The 15,750-nt window shown below is 45.8% G+C and overlaps 1 protein-coding gene across 7 annotated transcripts in view; it reads left to right on the forward strand.

Annotated features, from left to right (window-relative positions):
- Positions 1 to 15,750, forward strand: part of MYO9A (myosin IXA) — a 452,172-nt gene that overhangs the window by 256,252 nt on the left and 180,170 nt on the right. The window lies entirely within an intron of this gene.

Genomic DNA, 15,750 nt, shown 5'->3' on the forward strand with positions numbered 1-15,750 from the left:
ACATATGTCAATGGAGTGGTATGCCCGTTCAGTCAGTCCTGGGGTGGCTGAGAACATTGGTGCGTAGCTAGTGCACAGCTCCTTGATCTGCTGTCGCTGCATACGCCCAAGGGTCATGGAGAGGTTCACCTCTTCCACGCCATCGTCACTTTTCCCTTCGTAGTAGACACCTTCAGGCCACTTAGCGTCGTCTCCTCCCTGGGCTGTAAACTGACAAACCTTTAATTCTCTGGAATAAAAGGGCTTTAGAGAATTAACCTGGATTGATTAGAAGAGTTGAGAGGCGGTGGGTTGCTTCGTGCCGCCGTCCAAGCTCTCTGGAGGCTTTCGTCTGCTTCCTGTTTGGTCTGGAACTGTTCCCTTGATGCTGGAGACATCAGTTCCTCATTGGATTGTGGACCTATGCTTGGTCCCTCTGGAAGCGATGTAGGGGATGGGGCTGTTTCCGTTGACTGTGAACTGCTTTCTGCTTGTGCACTATGTTGGGATTCAGGCTCCGGCTGAGCCTCTTGTGTAGGGTTATCGGCTGCTGCCGGTTCAGGTTCGGTGGGGCCCTCTGGTGTTGAGATTGCAAGTACTGAATTCAGTACTGGCAAATGGTCTGGTGCTGGTTGTTCCACTGGTTCCGGTTCTGGGACTGGTTCCGTCTGGGTCTCTGGGACTGGATCCACTACTGCTGTTGCAGACATTGGCCTGGGGTCCGGGTCCATCACCTCTGACTGGGTCCTGATAGAAGTTTCCGGAACAGAGCTAGGCCTCATGGCTTGTTTAGCCTGGCTACGTGTGACAATTCCCACCCTCTTGGCCTACTTCACATGATTGGCCAAGTCTTCCCCCAACAGCATGGGGATGGGATAATCATCATAGACTGCAAAAGTCCACGTTCCTGACCAGCCCTGGTACTGGACAGGCAACTTGGCTGTAGGCAAATTGAAAGAGTTGGATTTGAAGGGTTGAATCGTCACTTGGATCTCTGGGTTGATTAAATTGGGGTCCACTAAGGAAGCATGGATAGCTGACACTTGTGCTCCGGTGTCCCTCCACGCGGTGACCTTCTTCCCGCCCACACTCACAGTTTCCCTCCGCTCCAAGGGTATCTGGGAGGTATCTGGGCCTGTGGACCTCTGGTGTGATTCCGGTGCAATGAACTGTAATCTGTTGGGGTTCTTGGGGCAGTTGGCCTTTACGTGCCCCAGCTCGTTACATTTAAAACATCGTCCAGCTGACGGGTCACTGGGGCGAGGTGGGTTGCTGGAGAACGGGGTGGTGGGACGATAAGGGGTCTGGAGGGTTCTTTGGGAGGTAGGTGGGGCTTTGGGCGGCCCCCGTTAATAGGGTGTGGTCTGGGGTTGTCCCTTCTGGTCTCCGCTCCAACTGCGACCAGTTTTCTTCTTCTCTGCCACCTCCACCCATCTGGCTCCAATCTCTCCTGCCTCGATTACAGTTTTGGGCTTCCCATCTAGGATGTATCTTTCTATTTCCTCAGGAACCCCCTCTAAGAAATGTTCCATTTGCATTAGGAAGGGCAAATTTACTGGAGATTCAACACTTTCTCCTGATATCCAGGCATCCCAATGTTTCACAATGTGGTAGGCATGTCGGGTAAATGACATGTCTGGTTTCCACCTTAGGGCTCTGAACCTCTGACGAGACTGCTCTGGTGTTATCCCCATTCTGACTCTAGCCTTGGATTTAAACAGTTCATACTTGTTCATGTGTTCTTTAGGCATTTCAGCTGCCACCTCAGCTAAGGGTCCACTGAGCTGCGGCCTCAGCTCTACCATGTATTGGTCAGTAGAGATGTTGTACCCAAGGCAGGCCCTTTCGAAGTTTTCTAGGAAGGCCTCAGTATCATCGCCTGCCTTGTAGGTGGGGAACTTTCTGGGATGGGGAGTGGTACCTGGAGAAGGATTGCTAGGGTTTGTTGGTATATTCTGCTGAGCCTTTACCTTCTCCATCTCCAGTGCATGCTTCTTCTTTTTTCCCTCTCCTCCTCCTTCAGCCCCATTAGTTCTATCTGTCTTTCATGTTCCCTTTGTTTTTTCCTCAGCCTGAAATCTGGCTAATTCCAGCTTTTGTCGAGCCGTGGATTTTGTCATCCTAACCTCTCTGTTTTTAACTAACTTTACACCCGAGGTTTAGAAATAAACAAACAAAAAACTTGGCTGTAAAATTTTGCTGTGCTGGAATAGAATACCTATTCTCTGATAGTGATTGTCAGCCTACAGAAAAAGACAATTCCCTTTGTCTCTGCTCTGGCCCCAAATCAAAGCAAAAAACCTCCAACTACTTGGAAATCTGCTTACCAGCAGCCCAAAGGAAAAAAAAAATTCCTTTTCAAACTTGTGCTCCTTGTAAAAAAAAAATCAAAATCCTAAAAAAAAAGCCCCTGCCACTTTTGTCTCCAGGCAAATGGGTAGAACACCGCCGCTATTTACTTTTAGGAAAAAAAACCTTCTGGTTTACCAAGACTGTGAATTTCCCTGCAGGAGGTTAAGTACCCTGCCTCCAGGCAAAGAAACCTGCAATTCACAAAGATAATCCCCTTTTGTCTCTCCTCTGGCCCCAAAGCAGAGAAAAAACTAGCTGCTTTCAGTTTCAGGTGCTTTCTGGACCTCCTTTCCAGCAGCCCCAAAGGAAAAAAAAATTTCCTTTTTAAAATCTGTATTTCTGGTTCAAAAAATCTCAAATTGATCTCAAAATGATTTCAGGTTAATCCCACTACTCTGCCACCATGTCAAGGTTCCTCCCCCACTCTGAACTCTAGGATACAGATGTGGGGACCTGCATGAAAACCTCCTAAGCTTACTTTTACCAGCTTAGGTTAAAACTTCCCCAAGGTACAAATTAATTTTATCCTTTGTCCTTGGAATATCCACTGCCACCACCAAACTCTAACTGGATTTACTGGGAAACGTAGTTTGGACACGTCTTTCCCCCCAAAATCCTCCCAACCCTTGCACCCCACTTCCTGGGAAAGGTTTGGTAAAAATCCTCACCAATTTGCATAGGTGACCACAGACCCAAACCCTTGGATCTGAGAACAATGAAAAAGCATTCAGTTTTCTTACAAGAAGACTTTTAATAGAAATAGAAGTAAAGAAATCACCTCTGTAAAATCAGGATGGTAGATACCTTACAGGGTAATTAGATTCAAAACATAGAGAATCCCTCTAGGCAAAACCTTAAGTTACAAAAAAGACACACAGACAGAAATAGTCATTCTATTCAGCACAATTCTTTTCTCAGCCATTTAAAGAAATCATAATCTAACACATACCTAGCTAGATTACTTACTGAAGTTCTAAGACTCCATTCCTGGTCTATCCCCGACAGACACAGACCCTTTGTTTCTCTCCCACCTCCCAGCTTTTGAAAGTATCTTGTCTCGTCATTGGTCATTTTGGTCAGGTGCCAGCGAGGTTACCTTTAGCTTCTTAACCCTTTACAGGTGAGAGGATTTTTCCTCTGGCCAGGAGGTATTTTAAAGGGGTTTACCCTTCCCTTTATATTTATGACAAACCTCATCAGATTTCTTTTGGCCCAATCCTCCAATTTGTCTAGGTCCCTCTGTATCCTATCCCTACCTGCCACCGTATCTACCTCCTCCTAGTTTAGCATCTGCAAATTTGCTGAGAGTGCAATCCACACCATCCTCCAGATCATTTATGAAGATATTGAACAAAACCGGCCCCAGGACCAACCCTTGGGGCACTCCACTTGATACCGGCTGCCATCTAGACATGGAGCCATTGATCACTACCCGTTGAGCCCGACAATCTAGCCAACTTTCTACCCACCTTATAATGCATTCATCTAGCCCATACTTCTTTAACTTGCTGACAAGAATACTGTGGGAGACCATGTCAAAAGCTTTGCTAAAGTCAAGATACAATACATCCACTGCTTTCCCTTCATCCACAGAACCAGTAATCTCATCATAGAAGGCGATTAGATTAGTCAGGCATCACCTTCCCTTGATGAATCCATGCTGACTGTTCCTGATCACTTTCCTCTTGTGTAAGTGCTTCAGGATTGATTCCTTGAGGACCTGCTCCATGATTTTTCCGGGGACTGAGGTGAGGCTGACTGGCCTGTAGCTCCCAGGATCCTCCTTCTTCCCTTTTTTAAAGATGGGCACTAGATTAGCCTTTTTCCAGTCGTCCGGGACTTCCCCCGATCGCCATGAGTTTTCAAAGATAATGGCCAATGGCTCTGTAATCACAGCGCCAACTCCTTTAGTACTCTCGGATGCAACACATCCGGCCCCAGGGACTTGTGCACGTTCAGCTTTTCTAAATAGTCCCTAACCACTTCTTTCTCCACAGAGGGCTGGCCACCTACTCCCCATGCTGTGTTGCCCAGCGCAGCAGTCTGGGAGCTGACCTTGTTCGTGAAGACAGAGGCAAAAAAAGCATTGAGTACATTAGCTTTTTCCACATCCTCTGTCACTAGGTTGCCTCCCTCATTCATTAAGGGGCCCACACTTTCCTTGGCTTTCTTCTTGTTGCCAACATAGCTGAAGAAACCCTTCTTGTTACTCTTAACATCTCTTGCTAGCTGCAGCTGCAGGTGCGATTTGGCCCTCCTGATTTCATTCCTACATGCCCGAGCAACATTTTTATACTCTTCCTTGGTTAATTGTCCAATCTTCCACATCTTGTAAGCTTCTTTTTTATGTTTAAGATCCGCAAGGATTTCACTGTTAAGCTAAGCTGGTTGCCTGCCATATTTACTATTCTTTCGACACATCGGGATGGTTTGTCCCTGTAACCTCAATAGGGATTCTTTGAAATACAGCCAGCTCTCCTGAACTCCTTTCCCCCTCATGTTATTCCCCCAGGGGATCCTACCCATCAGTTCCCTGAGGGAGTCGAAGTCTGCTTTCCTGAAGTCCAGGGTCCGTATTCTGCTGCTTACCTTTCTTCCCTGTGTCAGGATCCTGAACTCGACCAACTCATGGTCACTGCCTCCCAGATTCCCATCCACTTTTGCTTCCCCTACTAATTCTTCCTGGTTTGTGAGCAGCAGGTCAAGAAAAGCTCTCCCCCTGGTTGGCTCCTCCAGCATTTGCACCAGGAAATTGTCCCCTACATTTTCCAAAAACTTCCTGGATTGTCTGTGCACCGCTGTAGTGCTCTCCCAGCAGATATCAGGGTGATTGGAGTCGCCCATGAGAACCAGCGCGTGCAATCTAGTAGCTTCTGCGAGTTGCTGGAAGAAAGCCTCGTCCACCTCATCCCCCTGGTCCGGTGGTCTATAGCAGACTCCCACCACTATATCACTCTTGTTGCTCACACTTCTAAACTTAATCCAGAGACACTCAGGTTTTTCTGCAGTTTCATACCAGAGCTCGGCGGAGGCAGCGGAGTGTGTCCACAGTACTTGCGGAGCATTGCACTGTGGGTAGCTATCCCACAGTTCCCACAGTCTCCGCCGCTCATTTGAATTCTGGGTAGAAATCCCAGTGCCTGTTGGGGTTAAAACATTGTCGCGGGTGGTTCTGGGTACATATTGTTAGGCTTCCCTCCCTCCTTCCGTGAAAGCAGGGGCAGACAATTGTTTTGTGCCTTTTTTCTTGAGTTACCTGTGCAGACGCCATAGCACGGCAAGCATGGAGCCCGCTCAGCTCACTGTCACCGTATGTCTCCTGGGTGCTGGCAGATGTGGTACTGCATTGCCAAACAGCAGCAGTTTATTGCCTTTTGGCAGCAGACAGTGCAGTATGACTGGTAGCTGTCATCGACGTAGACCGTCCTGGGTGCTCTTTTAACCGACCTCGATGAGGTCAGGGGCGCCTGGGCAAACATGGGAGTGATTCAGCTAGGTCACTTCCTTTTTAAGTTTTGTTTCATGGCAATTCAGTCCTACCAGCAGTCTTTTAATCTGCAGCCGGCAGAAGACTATGGCCAGCAGTCATACTGCACCGTCTTCTGCCGAGCACCCAGGAGATGACGATGGCTAGCAGTTGTACTGCACAGTCTGCTGCCAGCAAGATGTATAAAGATAGATGAAGTGGATCAAAACAAGAAATAGACCAGATTTGTTTTGTATTCATTTTCTCCCTCCCTCCCTCCATGAAATCAACGGCCTGCTAAACCCAGTTTTGAGTTCTATCCTTGAGGGGGCCATTCTGTTTCTCGCAAAACCACCCCCTTTGTTGATTTTAATTCCCTGTAACCATGTCATCAGTCGCCCCTCCCTCCGTCAGGGCCACGGCAGACAATCGTTCCGCGCCTTTTTTCTGTGCAGACGCCATACCCCAGCAAGCATGGAGCCCACTCAGATCACTTTGGTAATTAGGAGCACATTAAACAACACACGCGTTATCCAATGGTATATGCAGCACCAGAACCTGGCAAAGCGAAACCGGGCGAGTAGGCGACGTCAGCACTGTGACAAGAGTGATGAGGACATGGACACAGACTTCTCTCAAAGCATGGGCCCTGGCAATGTGGGCATCCTGGGGCTAATGGGGCAGGTTCATGCGGTGGAACCCCAATTCTGGGCTCGGGAAACCAAGCACAGACTGGTGGGACCGCATAGTGTTGCAGGTCTGGGATGATTCCCAGTGGCTGCAAAACTTTCGCATGCGTAAGGGCACTTTCATGGAACTTTGTGACTTGCTTTCCCCTGCCCTGAGGTGCAATACCACCAAGATGAGAGCAGCCCTCACAGTTGAGAAGCGAGTGGCAATAGCCCTCTGGAAGCTTGCAACGCCAGACAGCTACCGGTCAGTTGGGAATCAATTTGGAGTGGTCAAATCTACTGTGGGGGCTGCTGTGATGCAAGTAGCCAATGCAATCAAAGGTCCCACAGTATTCTTGTCAGCAAGTTAAGGAAGTATGGGCTGGATGAATGCACCATAAGGTGGGTAGAAAGTTGGCTAGATTGTCGGGCTCAACTGGTAGTGATCAATGGCTCCATGTCTAGTTGGCAGCCGGTGTCAAGTGGAGTGCCCCAGGGGTCGGTCCTGGGGCCGGTTTTGTTCAATATCTTCATAAATGATCTGGAGGATGGTGTGGATTGCACTCTCAGCAAATTTGCGGATGATACCAAACTGGGAGGAGTGGTAGATACACTGGAGGGCAGGGATAGGATACAGAGGGACCTAGACAAATTGGAGGATTGGGCCAAAGAAATCTGATGAGGTTCAATAAGGATAAGTGCAGGGTCCTGCACTTAGGATGGAAGAACCCAATGCACAGCTACAGACTAGGGACCGAATGGCTAGGCAGCAGTTCTGCGGAAAAGGACCTAGGGGTGACAGTGGACAAGAAGCTGGATATGAGCCAGCAGTGTGCCCTTGTTGCCAAGAAGGCCAATGGCATTTTGGGATGTATAAGTAGGGGCATAGCGAGCAGATCGAGGGACGTGATCGTCCCCCTCTATTCGACATTGGTGAGGCCTCATCTGGAGTACTGTGTCCAGTTTTGGGCCCCACGCTACAAGAAGGATGTGGATAAATTGGAGAGAGTCCAGCGAAGGGCAACAAAAATGATTAGGGGTCTGGAACACATGAGTTATGAGGAGAGGCTGAGGGAACTGGGATTGTTTAGTCTGCAGAAAAGAAGAATGAGGGGGGATTTGTTAGCTGCTTTCAACTACCTGAGAGGTAGTTCCAGAGAGGATGGTTCTAGACTATTCTCAGTGGTGGAAGAGGACAGGACAAGGAGTAATGGTCTCAAGTTGCAGTGGGGGAGGTTCAGGTTGGATATTAGGAAAAACTTTTTCACTAGGGGGGTGGTGAAACACTGGAATGCGTTGCCTAGGGAGGTGGTGGAATCTCCTTATTTAGACGTTTTTAAGGTCAGGCTTGACAAAGCCCTGGCTGGGATGATTTAATTGGTTTAATTGCTTTTGAGCAGGGGGTTGGACTAGATGACCTCCTGAGGTCCCTTCCAACCCTGATATTCTATGATTCTATGATCTGCTGATATCAAGGGTAGTGACCCTGGGAAATGTGCAGGTCATAGTGGATGGCTTTGCTGCAATGGGATTCCCTAACTGTGGTGGGGCCATAGACGGAACCCATATCCCTATCTTGGCACCGGAGCACCAAGCCGGCGAGTACATAAACCACAAGGGGTACTTTTCAATAGTGCTGCACTGGTGGATCACAAGGGACGTTTCACCAACATCAACGTGGGATGGCCGGGAAAGGTACATGACGCTCGCATCTTTAGGAACTCTGGTCTGTTTCAAAAGCTGCAGGAAGGGACTTTATTCCCAGACCAGAAAATAACTGTTGGGGATGTTGAAATGCCTATAGTTATCCTTGGGGACCCAGCCTACCCCTTAATGCCATGGCTCATGAAGCCGTACACAGGCAGCCTGGACAGTAGTCAGGAGCTGTTCAACTACAGGCTGAGCAAGTGCAGAATGGTGGTAGAATGTGCATTTGGATGTTTAAAGGGGTGCTGGCGCAGTTTACTGACTCGCTTAGACCTCAGCGAAACCAATATTCCCACTGTTATTACTGCTTGCTGAGCGCTCCACAATATCTGTGAGAGTAAGGGGGAGACGTTTATGGGAGGGTGGGAGGTTGAGGCAAATCGCCTGGCTGCTGGTTACGTGCAGCCAGACACCAGGGCGTTTAGAAGAGCACAAGAGGGCGTGGTTCGCATCAGAGAAGCTTTGAAAACCAGTTTCATGACTGGACAGGCTACGATGTGAAAATTCTGTTTGTTTCTCCTTGATGAAAACCCCTGCCCTTTAGTTCACTCTACTTCCCTGTAAGCTAACCACCCTCCCCTCCTCCCTTCGATCACCGCTTGCAGAGGCAATAAACTCATTGTTGCTTCACATTCATGCATTCTTTATTAATTCATCACACAAATAGGGGGATAACTACCAAGGTAGCCCAGGAGGAGTGGTGGAGGAGAGAAGCACCAGGAGAGGTGGTGGAGGAGGGAAGGACAAGGCCATACAGCACTTTAAAAGTTTAAAACTTCAAAACTTATTGAATTCTAGCCTTATGTTGCTTGGGCAATCCTTTGGGGTGGAGTGGCTGGGTGGTCGGAGGCCCCCCCCCCACCACGTTCTTGGGTGTCTAGGCTATGGAACTTGGGGAGGAGGGCGGTTGGTTACACAGGGGCTATAGCGGCGGTCTGTGCTCCTGCTGCCTTTCCTACAGCTCAACCATATGCTGGAGCATATTAGTTTGATCCTCCAGCAGCCTCAGCATTGAATCCTGCCTCCTCTCATCGCTGCCGCCACCTTTCAGCTTCAGCCTTCTCTTCAGCCTGCCACCTCTCCTCCCTGTCATTTTGTGCTTTCCTGCACTCTGACATTGTCTGCCTCCACGCATTTGTCTGTGCTCTGTCAGTGTGGGAGGATAGCATGAGCTCAGAGAACATTTCATCGCGAGTGCGTTTTTTTCGCCTTTTAATCTTCACTAGCCTCTTGCAAGGAGAAGATCCTGTGATCATTGAAACGCATGTAGCTGGTAGAGGAAAAAAAAAAAGGGCAGTGGTATTTAAAAAGACATTTTATAGAACAATGGGTACTCTCTTTCACAATAAACCTTGCTGTTAACATTGCATACATAACACATGTGCTTTCATTCCAAGGTCGCATTTTGCCTCCCCCCAGCGCGTGGCTACCCCTTCCCACCTCCCTGTGGCTAACAGCAGGGAACATTTCTGTTCAGCTACAGGCAAACAGCCCAGCAGGAACGGGCACCCCTGAATGTGCCCTTAAGAAAAGCACCCTATTATAACCAGGTGACCGTGAATGATATCACTCTCCTGAGGATAACACAGAGAGATAAAGAACTGATGTTGTTTGAACGCCAGCAAACATACACTGCAATGCTTTGTTCTACAGTGGTTCCCAAGTACGTGCTACTGGCCTGGAGTGGTAAAGTGTCCTACCATGGTGGATGGAATAAGGCTGTCCTCCCCTGAAACCTTTTGCAAAGGCTTTGGGAGTATATCCAGGAGAGCCGCGAATGCCAGGGCAAATTATTCATTAAACATGCTTGCTTTTAAACCATGTATAGTATTTTAAAAGGTGTACTCACCAGAGGTCCCTTCTCCGCCTGCTTCATCATGTGGATGGGTGCAACGTTAAATCGGTTTAACGCTGCTAAATTCGACCTCAACTCCTAGTGTAGACCAAGGCTTAGTCATATCACACAGTAGCAGTAGAATCTTATAACTTCACGTACAATGTTGACACACCCATTTTACCAGTACAATAATGATCAGCAAATTGAGTTTTCAAAAGAGTCTCACAAGGCATATGCGACGGGGTTACGACTCACCACCTCTGGCGCCTCCCCCTGGTTGCTCCAGGAATTAGCTCTTGTCAGCTGAGGAGTGCCCTTGGTGCATGGTTTATTGCCCGTTGTCTGTTCTGCTGCCCTGGGACTCATGTTGCTCCCCGCTCGGCAGCGTCCTCTTCAGGACACTGCCCTCCAGCAGTGCCCACTACTCCAGGCTCACCCCCTTCCGGGGGCGGGGGGTTAACAACAGCCTTTCGGCTTGCACTTGCCTCATTGGCCAACCACAACCCCAAAGTCTAGCCCCTCAGCTCAGGGGCAAGTTGCAGTCTGTCTCGCCACACTCCTCTGTGGCCAGATGCAGTATAATGGGGGAAGGAGGGGACCCAGGCCCAACCGCTACTCTGAGTCCCAACCCAGGGACCCTCTAGTGGCAGACTCTCTCGGCCCTCCTTCTCTCCCCCCTCTTATTCGCCTGTCTTCCCTGGGCCACTTCCCCTTTGGCCCTGTGTACCTTCTCGACCCTTCTTGGCAGGGGCGCAGCCTGGCAGGTAACCAGGCCGGAGCTCTCCTCTGCTCCCTGGATCCTGCCCAGCACTGCTCTGTCCAAGGTGCTAGCTCCTTCCCTCAGGAGCCGGGGAGACATTGCCCTCTCCTCTGCTAGGCAGCCTTTATATAAGACCCAGCCCGGCCCTGATTGGCTCTCTATAGGCCTTTGTCGATTGGCTGTTGGTCTGTGCAGCCTCTCTGGCCTGTTCCAGCCCTTTTTCTCATGGGGTGGGGCAGCTGCCCCACCACAGGATACTTTGTACAAAACTTATCGTAGCCCTATAGACGGGGTGAACGTATGGGTACAGTGTGTGTCACATACCTATGAAAAATGATGATAGATTTATTTTCATTGTATTATGTACACTACTTGTATTTAGCCAAAGCTTAACTTTTTTTTTAAATTGTGTTATTTTTCAGTCCTCAAATAATTAGTCATCGGTGGCACTCTGTAAAACTTCTTAAGTCCATTCATGGGCAATTGGAATCTTTTGTGATTTCCACTGTAAGCTGATACATAAGATTGCACAAAAGTTAAAGAAAATGCCAAAATTCCTGCTTATGAGAGTGAGAGAGAATTCTCAGTAGGGATACCCTGGAGAACCATGTTTGGATGTAGTGTGGAATTTCATGCCTTTTGTTTTAAAGCATTGTAAAAATCTTCAATAAAAGATGCTGTAGAAATTCAAAACAGTAGCATCAGAAGTATAGTATCTGCACAGACTGCCACCTGCTAGATCACCAACACCATTTGTCATAGCACCTTTGGGTTTTTTCTTTCCAAGAACACGTCTTGAGGTTCTCTATAGATTATAGCCATTTAAGAACATAAGAATGGCCCTACTGGATCAGACCAAAGGTTCATCTAGCACAGTATCCTGTCTTCTGACAGTGGCCCATGCCAGGTGCCCCAGAGGGAATGAACGGAACAGGCAATCATCAAGTGATCCATCCCCTGTCACTCATTCCCAGCTTTTGAAAAACAGAGGCTAGGGACACCGTTCCTGCCCATCGTGGCTAACAGCCATTGATGGACCTATCCTCCATGAATTTATCTAGTTCTTTTTGGAACCCTATTATGGTCTTGGCCTTCACAACATCCTCTGGCAAGGAGTTCTACAGGTTGACTATACGTTGTGTGAAGAAATATTTCCTTTTATTTGTTTTGCCTATTAATTTCACTTGGTGACCCCCTAGTTCTTGTGTTATGAGAAGTAGTAAACAACACTTCCTTATTTACTTTCTCTACACCAGTCATTATTTTATAGACCTCTATCATATCTCCCCTTAGCTGTCTCTTTTCCAACCTGAAAAGTCCCAGTCTTATTAATCTCTCCTAGTATGGCAGCCGTTCCATATCTCTAATATTTTTGTTGCCCTTTTCCAATTCCAATATATCTTTTTTGAGATGGGGCGACCACATCTGCACACAGTATTCAAGATGTGGGCGTACCATGGATTTATATAGAGGTATGATATTTTCTGTCCTATTATATATCCCTTTCTTAATTATTCCCAGCATTCTGTTTGCTTTTTTGACTGCCGCTGCACATTGAGTGGATGTTTTCAGAGAACTATCCATAATGACTCCAAGATCTCTTTCCTGAGTGGTAACAGCCAATTTAGTCCCCATCATTTTATATGTATAATTGGGATTATGCTTTCCAATGTGCATTACTTTGCATTTATCAACATTAAATTTCATCTGCCATTTTGTTGCCCAGTCACCCAGTTTTGAGAGATCCTTTTGTAGCTCTTCGTAGTCTGCCTGGGACTTAACTATCCTTAGTAATTTTGTATCATCTGCAAATTTTGCCACCTCACTGTTTACCCCTTTTTATGAATATGTTGACTAGGACTGGTCCTAGTACAGACCCCTGGGGGACACCACTATTTACCTCTCTCCATTTTGAAAACTCACCATTTATTCCTACCCTTTGTTTCCTATCTTTTAACCAGTTACCAATCCATGAGATAACCTTCCCTCTTATCCCATGACAGCTTACTTTGTGTAAGAGCCTTTGGAGAGGGACCTTGTCAAAGGCTTTCTGAAAATCTAAGTACACTATATCCACTGGATCCCCTTGGTCCACGTGCTTGTTGACCCCCCTCAAAGAATTCTAGTAGATAGATGAAGCATGATTTCCCTTTACTAAAACCATGTTGACTCTTCCTCAACAACTTATGTTCATGTATATGTCTGACAATATTGTTCTTTGTTATAGTTTGAACCAGTTTGCCTAGTACTGAAGTCAGGCTTACAGGCCTGTAATTGCCGGGATCACCAATGGAGCTCTTTTAAAAAATTGGTGTCACATTAGCTATCTTCCAATCATCTGGTACGGAAGCTGATTTAAATGATAGGTTACAGACTACAGTCCTGCAATTTCACATTTGAGTTCCTTCAGAACTCTTGGATGAATACCATCTGGTCCTGGTGACTTATTGCTGCTTAATTTATCCATTTGTTCCAAAACCTCCTCTAATGATACCTCAATCTGGGACAGTTCCTCAGATCTGTCACCTAAAAAAAAGGCTCAGGTTTGGGAATCTCCCTCACATCCTCAGCTGTGAAGACAGATATAAAGAATTCATTTAGTTTCTCTACAATGGCCGTATCATCCTGGAGTGCTCCTTTAGCATCTCCATCATCCGGTGGCCCCACTGGTTGATTAGCAGGCTTCCTGCTTCCGATGTACTTAAAAAAAAAAAATTACTACTTTTTGAGTCTTTGGCTAACTGTTCCTCAAATTCTTTTTTGGCCTTCCTGATTGTATTTTTATACTTCATTTGCCAGTGTTTATGCTCCTTCCTATTTTCTTCACTAGGATTTTATTTCCACTTTTTAAAGGATGCCTTTTTGCCTCTCACTGCTTCTTTTACTTTGTTTAGCCAGAGTGGCTCTTTTTTGGTTCTCTTACTGTGTATTTTCATTTAGGGTATACATTTAAGTTGAGCCTCTATTATGGTATCTTAAAAAAGTTTCCACGCAGCTTGCAGAGATTTCACTTTTAGCACTGTTATCTTTAATATCTGTTTAACTAACCTCCTCATTTTTGTATAGTTCCTCTTTCTGAAATTAAATGCCACAGGGATATTAAATTTAATTATATTATGCTCACTATTACCAAACGGTCCAGCTATGTTCACCTCTTGGACCAGATCCTATGCTCCACTTAAGACTAAATCAAGAATTGCCTGTCCTCTGTTGGGTTCCAGGGCCAGCTGCTCCAAGAAGCAGTCATTTAAGGTGTCAAACTTTATCTCTGCATCCCGTCTTGAGGTGACATGTACATTTAAAAATGGATGGCTTCAAAAAACAAATGAAGTTCCATGCTGATGGATCCCTGAGGGGAGAATGAGTGTTCAAATAATATGGATTGGGGATGTGTTACAAATGAATAATGATGATTTGCACTGCACTGCGCCATAACTAAGAGCTGTATATAGCTGAGTGTTTTGTTTTCATGATTTCACAATACTGATTTTCAGGGTTAAACAAACTCGGTAACTCAAAAGAAAATTCAGTTTAAACCATCAGTCTGCATAGTTTCCACCCAAAACCATAATTTTGCCTAGGAACACTCAAAACTTGATCTGGGCTTAGTTGAAACTCATTCAGATCTTGCTGAAAGCTTCCCAGACCTAGAACTGGGACTTCCAATTTTCATTACGGGTGTTTTGCGCAGGTCCAGTGTACATAATATACCTGAACAACTAATCAGGTATGTTAACAACTTGAACAGTGCTGGTAAAATATTCAGCTGTTCAAAACAGACCATGTTAATATTCACCTGTGAATATGAATCCGGGTTAAAAGGCTCTCAAGAGTGAAATCCATATGAAACTGTTCTTATTTCTTATCTGACTTTGGAATGAGATTATGGTCATGAGAAAATGATTGACTATATTTTTCATGCCTATTTTTCATTTTATTCTAGTAGCCTGAGGGATTGTTCTTTTAACAGGATACAAATGGAATCTTGTACAGGTGCTATCGTAGGGGGAGGTGGACTGTACCCAAATAGAATGAAATCAAGGTGGATTTAAATCAGATTGATTTAAATCACTAGTCAGGAAGACTCAATTTTATCATGGATTTCTACATAAAAGTGCATTTTTGTTGGTTGTTATAACCTTAATACATATTCTTCACAACTCGGAGATAGATGAGACCCAAATTTAGGTCTCTTATGACCTGCTGTCATTATAGGTTTTCCCTTCTAGTGAGAGAATGGTATGATAGATCTCAAATCAATGAAGGCTACACTCGGAAAGACCTGAAGACTTCTGGAATATGCTACTCAAACAGTGTCACTTCTGTTTCTACTGTCTGTCCCTTCCTTCCCACAGTTATCTCCAGACTTCTTCTCGTTGTCCAGATCTATTCTCTCGTGGTCCCCCCCCACCCCCCCCCCAACAATCTTCTATTCATGGAACTTTTTGAAACTTTGCACTTTTGGAGTGAGGTAAGGTATTGACTCTGTGAACACAAATGTGCAGAGGGATAATAGGGTTGAGGTCTGTTCTTTCTCACCTCTATATATCATTCATTTATTTAAAAATAATTTTTGCTGTTGGCAAGCATGTTCTCTCTGGAGACACAAATCCACAGTTTGAGAACGGCAAAACTAAGCATCTCTGATGGTATCTTCTAGAATTAGCACTGAGTCCCATTGAGTAGATAGAAAGATTAACCTAAATAATATATATAGAAGCCCCTGGAACCCCATAAGATTGGGTCCCTAATCCATGAACTATTGGAACTCATTTACAAAACTTTTCTTAAAACGTTACATGAATATGTTGTTTCATACTATAGTATTAGAATTTATAATCCCTATTCCATGATGATACATTATAGCTGAAAGATATCTTAATTAAAACTATATTTTTCCTCAAAAAGCATTTTATCAAAAAAACTGATTTAAATTTTAAAAATCCTATTTTTAATTTTTTTTTAAAAAAAACATTGA

This window comes from Eretmochelys imbricata, chromosome 10 (genome assembly GCF_965152235.1).
Source record: "Eretmochelys imbricata isolate rEreImb1 chromosome 10, rEreImb1.hap1, whole genome shotgun sequence".
NCBI classification, from domain to species: Eukaryota; Metazoa; Chordata; order Testudines; family Cheloniidae; genus Eretmochelys; species Eretmochelys imbricata.